The following is an 11,671-nucleotide window of genomic DNA, read 5'->3' as shown; positions in this document are numbered from 1 at the left end:
TTCCAAACTGCAGCCGATCAACATAATGCATCGAAGATGCATATCAATGTAATGTATCGGAGATGCAGAAAAGAATGAAGACGAAAAATGAAAAAAAGAAAAGAGAGGATACCTGCTGGTCAACAACGACAAACTCCAGTGAGAACAGAGTAGACCGATCTGAGCTTCTGAACTCCCAGATCCTCGCAACCCTCACCATGATCTTCCATCGATAGGAGTTCCGAGAAAGATCCTTCAGCGCCGTGCACTCCATGTGTGTCTGATGTGAGAAAAATAGGAAGAATTGCGAGGAAAAGAGTCAGTATAAATAAGCTGAACCCAAAAAAAAAATAGGAGAAATCCAAGAGATAGAGAGAAACCTTGGGGAGAAACTGGGGAACGAAGAACCAGAGAACCAGAGAGAGTTGATTTTATATGCAGAGAGGAGAAACGAACACGTATAAGCGGCGGCCCTGCACGTGTAACCTAAATAACGATGAGGCAACACGTGTGCACGGAGAATATCGATAGAGAAGTTTATATGGTCGTGGTCGGGCTTATGCACTAAATCTTAATTGGGCCGACTAGTTTGGGCCTTTCACAATCTTTGTCATACGAAAATGTATGAAGCATATTTTCTTTTGCAATATAAAAGGCGCAACATCAGACCAATAGGACGGTTCTTATATATAGGAAAAAGAACACTATAGTGTATAACTACTAAAATTATGATGGAGCGGCGGTCACGGGCCGTGGAGGACTTCACATCGGTACTGGTCCTTTTGCTCCATTTGTTGCAAGTTGTGGCAGCGATGATATCGGGGGAGATATTTGTACGTCGATGACTTGAAGAGCGATCTTCGGACGGATGGGAGGCGACACCGAAAACAAGGCCCCTCCTCCATCAGTCGATGTTCTAAGGGGTAACGTCACGGCGTGGTAAATGTGCGGTGACGATGACCTGCAAGGAGTCGATTGAAGGCTTAAGCTAAGACAAAAGATAAAGCTAGCAAAAAGTGGCAGCACAACTCACTCTCGACAATGACGCTGGACAAAGGGTACTGCCTTCACATAAGGCACAGAAGCGATGACCTCGGCGGAGCTCTCCGAAACGACGTCGCCTTCCTTTCAAAGAGGCGAGCGAAGACTGAAGCTGAGAGCGGGGTCGTCGTCAACCAAAAGTGGTGGTAGAGCTCGTTTTCAACGACGATGTCGGGTGAAGGATGACATCGGTGAGGACCTCCAAATGGTTGCGAGGAGGCGGCCGGAGGTCGCACCAACGGTACCTTCTTTCCAAGGAGGAAGGGAAAGGCTAAAGTAATAGGGGAGGGGTCAAGAGGTTTTTTTCGTGTTATGGGCAATACGCAACGGTAATGAACTCGAGGGTTGTCTAGAGACAATTGGACAACAAGCACCGAGACCGGGCCCCCGCTCCATCCGTTATCCGCCCAAGAGGCAACATCTACGACATTGCCTCAAGACGCAACAGTGATGAGCTCGGTGGGGATCTCCGGAAGGCTAAGTGGCGTCGCTCTTGGCGCAAGACTCGTCGAGCAGTGACCTCGAGGGCGCCGGAATCGAGCCTCCTCGTTCTATACGTCGCCCTTGACGATGGCACTGGCCGAAGGATGAGCTGAGCAAAGAGCCCTGAACGCTTGAGAGACGGTGGCGAGAGGTCGTGATGACGGTGGCTTTCTTCCAAGGAGTCACAAATTTGATGGGGGCGGCGGCCGAGGATCGTAATCTTGGCAGAATGCACGGAGGCGCTGACTTTGAGAGGAACATGTAGACAATGTGCAAACACTTCAGCGACAGTACCATAAAGATGACTCTGAGAGAGATCTCACCTTACCCTCCGACTATTGTTGGCCCAAGCATTCCGGGCGATGCGCAAAAACCAAGCCTCTCCATCCGATCACTCTGCAGCAGAAGAAGAAAGCCTCCCCATCCGTTCATCCACAGTGCCCGTAAACGGTATGACACTATGCCTCCGACGACAATAATGTTGACCAAAGACAGTTCCCCGACGCAAAGCGAGACGATTATGACATCAAGAGAGACCAACAAATGCTGAGGCAACGACAACAAAACCACGAACTCCCATGCTGGCCTGAGACGTGATAGCAGAAGGCAGCACTGATGCTAGTGCTTCCGGATGATCGTGTAACCGGAGCACAAGCAAACCCTCCCTCTCCGTCTATTGCTAACCCTAAAGGTAATGACACGGCGCAGCATTGATAACAGCAGCCGACAAAAGGGCACGTCATCGGCAAAAGTGACGGCAGCGACGTCCAAACAAATCTGGCGACAAAAATTAATCCTCCTCTTACACCCATAATGATTTCCATAGGTGACATACAAACACGGATGTATTTACGTGTGTATAATCAAATCAAACATCGGTGAAACAAACAAATATACCCCTCAATAAAGAGGAGACGTGTGCAAGTATACTTAGAAGAAGGTTTCAGAAGATGCATATACAAAAGCTCGGTTACCTTGCCCTGCTTTGCAATAGACAAAGACAAAGTGGATACACGATAGCGTAGAAAACAGATCATACAAGAAGGCACGCAGAAAGCATCTCCGATACAAGTAAACTACGAAGCTAAGCAACAGATAAGATGACACAAATAACATATATAAAGATGACAACATCGGTAGAAGAAGCTGATGCAATTGACATAACATGGTTGCACCGAGCACAGCGTAGCGTAGCAGAACACCCGCAAGATAGAAAAAGACCATGTCGCTTTGACACACACCAAGAGACCAAATACAATAAATAAGTAGTGAGTAACCAAAAGCGAAAGATAGTTGTACCAAGTAGAAAAGGTCCATGTAATTCAGGTACACTACTTGCATCGACTCGCAGTCCAAGCGAGAGATCCGTAAAATAAGAAAGGACCACACCATCTAAGTGTACAAAAAAGAAGTAAGAACGATAGAGGACAATATTCAGATGACCAAAAGAACAAAATGCAAGAGTAAAATAATACCCGTTGTAGACCAATGGACTACGGGTTTTTTAGAACTTCTGTATAAACTATGTTCTTGGTTTTGTTACACGGAACACCATTTTCATCTTCAATAAGAAGCTTAAGACCAACTCGAGACGTGACGTGAGATAATGCTACATAGAGTTGACCATGCGAGAACACAGGATTGCGGAGATAAACACAGACCTTAGAAAGTGTCTGCCCCTGACTTTTGTTGTTTGTCATACTGTAACATAATCGTACTGGGAACTGGCAGCGGCGTAGTGTGAATGGCCATTTTGAATCGATTGAATTAAGAATAATTCTTGGAATGCACACACGGGCACCTTTGTGTGAACCAGTAATTATTTCTCCTTCGAGCACTCGTTCACCAAGCCGAGTAACCAGTAGACGTGTACCATTACATAACCCCAATGACCGATTAATGTTCCTCAAAAGCATCACAGGAACACCAACTTTAAGATCAAGATCATGGTGAGGAAAATTGTTGATAGTAACGAATGAAGAAATTCGGGAGGATACAATAGTTCCGCATCAAAAGCATGATCGGTTGATTTAGATATAGAATCGGAACTCAGATATCTTCTAGCACAACCAGGTACACGCTGGAAAACAGAGTCATTGATTTCATCAACCACAATGTTTATTGGGCATAAAATAGAACGGTGTGCAAGATAATCAGCCGAAGAATAGTTGAAGAAGAAGGACTCATATACACTCTCGTATAGCTGCGTCCATATTAGAAGAAGATGGCAAGAGCAGAAGGTCTTCAGGAATTGTTATCCATGAACCAGAATCCTCTCCATCTCTTGTACTCCCTGGAACATCACCATTACCAACATCCAAAATCCACTGGGCAAACAGAGATAGTTTCTTACACTCAGAAGGCGATATGTCGCGCCGCTTAAGACGCATGTTTTCTTTTAACCTCAACACAGTAACATGCCACCATAAGGGTGATGCAATAAGAGAAGCATCAATGATTTCATTCCTTGAACCACCTTCAATTACAGGGAGAACTTGCCTGAAATCACCACCAAATATAACAGCTTTTCCCACCAAATGGAAGAGCAGACTTCGCAGAATCATCTGCGGAGAGAACATCTCTTAAGGTACGATCAAGAGCTTCAAAGCAATAACGGCTTGTCATCGGAGCTTCATCCCAAAGGATCAAACTTGTTTCTTGAAGAAGTGCAGCCATAGTAGAGCCTCTAGAAATACTACACTGAGATTTGTCATTAGCATTTAGCGGAATCCTGAAGCGCGAATGAGCAGTTCTACCATTAGGAAGCGTAAGAGAAGCAACTCCGGATGAGGCAACAGACCAGGACAATTCGGCGCTCGGATCTAAGGACACTGACAATGCAATTCCACAAGAAAGTTTTTCCTGTTCCACCATGACCAGAAACAAAATATACTTTAGGTGTATTGGTGTCTATGGAAAACATAATTTGACTGGATATCAAACTCTTGTCAGCATTCAAATTCTGGCGCATAGCTTCTCCTTGCACAGTTAATTCTTCAAAATCATAATAAGTTTCTTCAGCAATCAATCTATTATAAGGTCCACCATCTGCTGGTATAGGACGTGAAGATATGTTGAAAGAAGCAAGAGAAGATCCATTTCTTGCAAACATAGCAGATAACTCTTTAAGCAACTCATCCTGGATATGAACATCTGGCACAACATAACCAGGGAATGAAGTAGAAATTCTATAGGATATATCTTCACCCATACTGTGCCAGTACCGATCAAATATTTTATCACCATTAATAACTTCGCAATATAGTATAACTCGTTATAAATAGATGCCTTAGCTGAAATGGAGTAGCCCATACAATAGCTTCCTCGAATAAGTTAAACCATTCATTATCATCACCAACCAATCCTCGAGCCTGACATGCTGCTTTAAAACTGCTGTACAAAATACCATTGTACCGCCGGAGATCTTCAAAACAGGTGGCACCAGTAGCTACCAATAATAACATACGAAGGAAAAACAATTCACCGATGCTCGGGTGAACATGATAGATCCTACCAATCCTGGTTGCAATCTTCCTCTTTTGCCTTCTCTTAGTCCAAACCTTTTGAGAAGCATTCCATACCCAACCAGTAGGAAAGTCCAAGTATGTCAGATCTCTAGCTTCAGGATAGTTTTCATTGGCAACAAACCACTCGGTCAACATGGTTTTATGGAATAAAGACCTGTCGACCAAAGATGCAAGTGGCTGGTTCTCATGGAAAATAACTCGATTCATTCCAGTGCAAATGCACAACAAGGCGCTCAACGGAAGGTTGACGACTATGTATATCATAAGAAACACATACGCCAGCATGCTTCGCACGCAGAAATATATCTAGAAAAAACAAAAGAGAAGAACATAATGCATACAAGTATTATAATAAACAAAGAGAGAAGAAACAAAAAAACAAGAAAAGGAAAACAGTAACAACTAAAAAAAAAGAGAATAGATAAACAACCTGCACTTAATATACTCTTCGATCTCATTGCGACCAAGAGGCAAAGTAGACCCATTAGCCGATGCTGCAACGGCTGCAGCCTGGAAACGGACATGGGCCACATCAGGACCCTTTGTAACATATTTGAACAAATACTTGAGCAAATTTGTTTTATTACACCACTCAACATTTATATGAGCCTGAAATCTCTTCAATAGACCTAAATTGTACGGAACAACCCATTTGTTGGTAAGCTTAACAGTTCCCTTGTTTCTGAGAACAAAACGACCGTCGTCACGGCGATGATAAACTGGGAACCCTTTGTCATCTACCAAAGTCTCATCATTATAAGCCTTAGGGAAACGTTTTGAACAAATTCCTTCTTTCATACAGGGACAATTTACATTAAGACTACCACAAGGGCCGTGTACCATAAACTCATCCACAAGAACATAACCTAACGGATCCTTTTCTGGATCAGGAAGCTCAGCACATACAAAACTATCAATCAGTGCGGACGATGGTTCTTTCGTATTCCTTTTTAGCCATATAAGAGTATGTGTATGCGGTAAACCTCTTTTCCGAAACTCAACAACATAAAGATCTGCAATACAAAGGAGTATGAGAAAAAAAAATTAGAAGATATTGCACTAACAGCAGATGAAATAAAGAAGAGACCAAAGAAAATACACAAGATACCATAGCAATGAGAGAACAGAACTGAAGAATCAAGACAACTGGTAACTTAGAATACACAGTTAGATATAATGGAATTTTGTGTATATGTAGTTGTTACCAAATTTTCAGAAAATGAAACAAATCTATATTCCAAGTATATGCATAGAATTTTATATGATTTTGAGCAAATATTTAATGGTTTAGAAAATTGAGCAGCGGAAGAGTGTTGTTGGACTGGGACTAACAGGCATGGTCAAAAGAATAAATATGTATGATGATGGTGAGTAGCAGAAATGAAATAACTTAGATCATGAAGGTGGCAATGTACATAAGCAATATGGATGTAAGCAGTGGTATGTTATTATAAAATGTAAGAACATACAAGAAAAAGAAAAGGAGTAAAACATAACAATATTTTCCTCAATCAGTCTATTTAAATCACCAGACAATGTCAATCTCTCTGGCCGCGCCCTCTAGCATGCAATGTGACCAAAACATCCAATTAGCTGAATGGATAGATAGGTTCCTTTTTCTATAGAAATAATCTAGGACAACTATAGTGCGAGTGCTACCTAGAAAACAGAAAGAACAACAACAAGATCCATGGAACATGCACGACATAGGATTGGACCTAAAAAATACAAAAAGACAAAGAAGTGAATTACACTTACATGCTTTGATAGGGCCAAACAGTTCACCACTCTTAACCTCAGCAAGAAATTCGTTGTACTTCATATGGAAAACTCTTGTAACAATATCAGGTCGATCTGATGCACACTGATGTGGCTCCATCGCCAAGGCATCACTTATCTCTTGCCATTTAGGATTACATGTAAAAGTAATAAAAAGGTCAGGAGCACCATGGACCTGAGTAATAGCCATACCATCATGATAATTTTGAACCATATACCGAGGGCCACCGAGTGAAGCTTGAATAGAGTATGTACTTGGACACCCAAGTTTTTCCCGGCCGAATTACCTTCACCAACAGCATCAGTAATGCCTTGATATGTCTCAGACCGAAGAGCCTCTTGATTCCAAAAATGATAAGCCAGTCTGCTTGCTTCCACACAAGAGTAAGCATTCACAATAATTTGCTGACTAAGGCGGGCGCAACATGTATAAGGATTAGGTTCGTTCCGCCGATAATGAAAATAATAAGAGTAATACTTCAGCATAGACACCTCATCCCGAGAAGAAGAAGCGGAATCATCCGGTACAACGGGAGAAGAACCCAAAGACGTAGGCACTTCGTCCTGAGGAGAAGAAGCCAAGTCATCCAGGCACAACGTAGCTGTAAGACGAAGATATACGTAGAGGCGCAGAACGCCTAGCCGAAGAAGATGGACCAATAACATATTTAATTCCAAGGTGAAACCCTTTGTCACCGTAAGGGAAAAGCAACGGATACTGGAGTGCCATTAGTGAAGGATTTAACGAAGACACTTGCCTTAATTCATGTGAATGTGTCTCAGCCACGACATCAAAACGGTTAATTTCTGGCGTTAAATCAGCCACAATCAATACAGCAACCTCACAACCTCGTAGGACCGAGAGAAACGCGTCCCATGATACCCACCCTCATCGCCAAAAAACCAGATGACCACATTAGGACAATCAGAAGACTGCAATCTCTGACGGGCGAACCTGAAATGCTAAACCAAATGATTATGCTGGTCAAGCATTTCAGTAAGCTCTCTGACAATCAGAGGATCTGCCGATTCAGAGCAGCCACCCTCTCCAACAATATCTTCTCGACCAAACAAATCAAGCCTGCGCTGCACCTCATCAGCAGAGTCAACCATATAAAGCTGCGCAAACTTTGGGGCATCAGTGCCACGCGGAAGAAGTGATCCTATCATGTGGTAAGCACATCCACCCATCTTGAATATATACGGAGCACCACCAGAATTAATCGTTCGATCAACATCAACACCCATTGATGTAAAAGCAAACAGTGAATTATAATGCCTAATAAGACGATGGAAATGAGCAGAAGCTGACCCACAACCATAAGAAAGCAGCTTCTTTCAAAGGAGAAGGCCAATCATTGAACCGCGGCAAAGATACTTTTCCACGAAGACAACAACCATGAAAAACGGGTAGATGCCCCTTGCCAACAGTGGATCTCTTGGACCGCTCCATATACCAAAACGGCGCACCGCATTTTTCGCACGTGAAGGCAGGAACCCCATAGTATGACCGCTCCGATGAAAGAGCTACAGAGATAGACAAAGAAGAAATTAACAAACGAAAGAGAGAAAATAAAAGAAAACAGTGAAAATATATAAACCAAGGCAATACCTTTGAGCATAGCAGCACACTTGTCAGAGAACGGTGGCCCACTGACTGGAACTACAAAACAAATCAAAGGAAACGTTGTTAAAAAAAAACAGCAGGGAAAAGTCACAGAAAATAAGGCAACAAAACAAAAGGTTAATCTGTGCAAACCTCGAACTCTTTTCAATTTGAGATTGTGATCACTTTTCTCTTACGATGATTTAACGAAGCCTCTTTTCCTTCAACACAGGGCAAAGGAAAAACTACAGGAGGGGAAAAAAAATTAGGAAGCCAAATTAGCTCATGCTCAGTGTGGTGGTGCATTTCAATGCAACAATATTGAAGATGAACTAATCGTTCGAACGTTTACACATCTCTAACATGGTGGAATATACCTCGAAAATGATATGTACCGAGACAATAATAAAGTAATAAATAAAAGTAAATTTTTTATACGATGTTAGGTGTAGACATAATGTTGGCTAACTTCGAAAAAGAGAAAGAAAAACCAACTAACTGAAAAGATTGCCCTACCATCCGTAATACTAAGTCTCTCGTTAATTGGTCCGATGTTTATGGCTCTAAATTAATCAATCCATGGGAATATGTTACCCATTAGAAACATACCTTTGATTATGTTAAGATCATTATGACATATGGCAGCAACACAAATAGTCAAAGCAAAAAAAGCATAAACCTATTACATCATTTCCAGTTAAATGATAAGGGGAAAAAAATGGTCCACATCATGATTAGTATGCATATGTCCACATTTTTTGTCTGTCAATTATTTTCCATCAGTAAATAGAATTATTTTCCAACATTATGGTAAATAAAAGCAGAAGATTAGCCTACTTTCATACAAAAATGATGAAGCGAAAGAAGAATGGGGTACCCTCTAAACGGAAAAAAAAAGGAAAAAGAAGAAGCTTAAACAAACAGGAAATACATACATACCAGAAGGGGTCGGGTAGGACGTGACCAAAGAACATGCAGGTCCAAAACAATACTGTAGGTCTGGAAGCGGAACCGTTTGGACCACATAATCAACAGGTACTCGCGGAAGGACACGCGACGGAGCATTTGACGGTACGAACGGATGACGAAACGATGGCAATGGAGATCTTGCCGAAAACTGAGACATCGACAAACGTGAAGGAACAAAAGTTGATGACACAAGGGACGGTAAAGGCACATGATCAATCACGTACGCTGCAAACCCGGATGAAGACTCGGCTGCGGAAAAGCCACACAAGTAAGCAAAAAAAAGGCAAAGGAGGAAAGAGGCAAAATCAAAAGAGGACAAACCCGAGGACACACCATCCGTCAACAAAGGCCGCTTTCCCATTCTAATTTCTCGACGACGATGGGCCTGCGCAGTAGTAGAAGACACAGGAGACAGCGACAGAGCATGACCTGAACATTCCAAAACAGCAGAAGAACAAATCGGTAAAAAAGAGTGAGACAAAAATAAATTAAAAAATGAAGAAGTGACACAGAAATCAGCCAAAAAGTAATAAACAAAACTACAGATTAATTTGAAGAATTTAACAGCAAGAGAAAACATACCGGAAGAAGAAGATCCAACCGGAGTACTATCACCAGCGGCCGTAGAAGCAGTAGTCGGACCTAAGGCGCGGCCGACCGCGCCACCGTCGGACACCGCCACCCCGCGGCAAAAGAGCGAGGAGGACCCCGCAAATTAGAGACATTGCCACCGCGCGCCGAGGAAGAAGCACCACCCCGCCCACAGCCAACGAGACGCACGACCGCACGGCCGATCACCAACATGCCCGACCCCATCGACGGACCGACGGAAATGAGGAACCCTAGGGGAGGCGGACCCACGGAGGCGCCCCGCACCATTGCAAACAGCGGACGGACGATGAACTGACCCTAGCGACCAAAACGAAGAAGAAGAAGCGGGGGACAACGAAGAAAAAAAGTAAAAACTAATTCAGAGAGATCAATAGCAAACGCCCCCGGTGGAAAAGGAGGCAGTCGCTGACCACACCGCCTGAACAAATCAGCGGGTCCCACAAGCGGTGAGGTGGGGAAAAAGCTAGACGGACCCAAAGAGTCCCCAAAGAAAAACAAAACAGAACCAACCAACCCAACCAAGCAGCAATGAAAATAGAAGGAAACCCCGAGCAGTGCACACGGAAGAAAACCGAACATTTTAAAACACGTGTCGAAAATAGGGACAGGAAAAAGTGTAAAATCTGAGAAAATTCGAAGTTGATCGCTCTTAGTATAGTAGTTATGTATAATGAAAAGTTGTGTAGCATATATGTACTCCTAACTCCCGGGTTCGGCTCCATCCTTAGATATTAAGTAAACCATCTTCCTAATCTCCTTCCTCGCAAAATCCTTAGCATGCACATGATATGTCACATAACTCCTGCTATTCTCCCCTCCACCATCCTCCTCTTGTCCTTCTTTTGCATGAAATCAAGCAAGCGGTCCAACCTCAACACACTGCCAATCCTCATCTGGTGTTGTCGTTGTGTGTGTGTGTGTGTGGGGGGGGGGGGGGGTAGGTAAATAAGGGAATCTTTTATTCTTCTTAACCGATGCACGAGAAGGTGTAACAAGAGGCTCGTGTTCACCTTCACACCCCAAACCTTCTACATCCTCAATCTCGATACTCGGCTAAGAATTTTTAGCCCTAGAAGCCCGAACATGAGATGATGCAGGCACCCTAGTAGTCACATTGGTCACCACATTCTTGTAAAAACTTATCGTCACGTCCTCCTCATATTGCAATGGGGATATCTAAAAGTTGGATGTATCCATGATTAGAGCATATGAAAAGAACAACTACGTAAGATAAAACATCATTAGAGCATATGAAAAGAACAACTAAAGCCAAATATATGTATCCATGATTACATGTATCTCAAGTGCCCACCAATCATCGCTAGCATGAGCGGTATGAGTGACATGATCTCTTCCTAGATCGGATGCATGTTCGACCAATCCTTTCCGAATAGTGTAATGCTTTTTGAGTGTTTTCCATCATTTTTCATTTGGTTGATATCATAATTTCTCTTAGTGCGCTCGTTGAAATTATTAACCATATTGGCATAATCGGTGGCATTCAAAACTTGCATGGGACGATTATTTATATTCGGTTCTTCAATACACACATCAAGGAAAACACGACGAGCAGCGGCATCCCTATCTCGCTTTTCACGTGTTCCGGCTTTTCCATGTACATGCACAACAACGCCATTAAATAATGCTCATTTGGTACCAAATAAAATGGAAGCCA

Source organism: Lolium rigidum, chromosome 3 (genome assembly GCF_022539505.1).
Source record: "Lolium rigidum isolate FL_2022 chromosome 3, APGP_CSIRO_Lrig_0.1, whole genome shotgun sequence".
Classification (NCBI taxonomy): Eukaryota; Viridiplantae; Streptophyta; class Magnoliopsida; order Poales; family Poaceae; genus Lolium; species Lolium rigidum.
Note: the sequence above shows the minus strand (reverse complement) of the source record.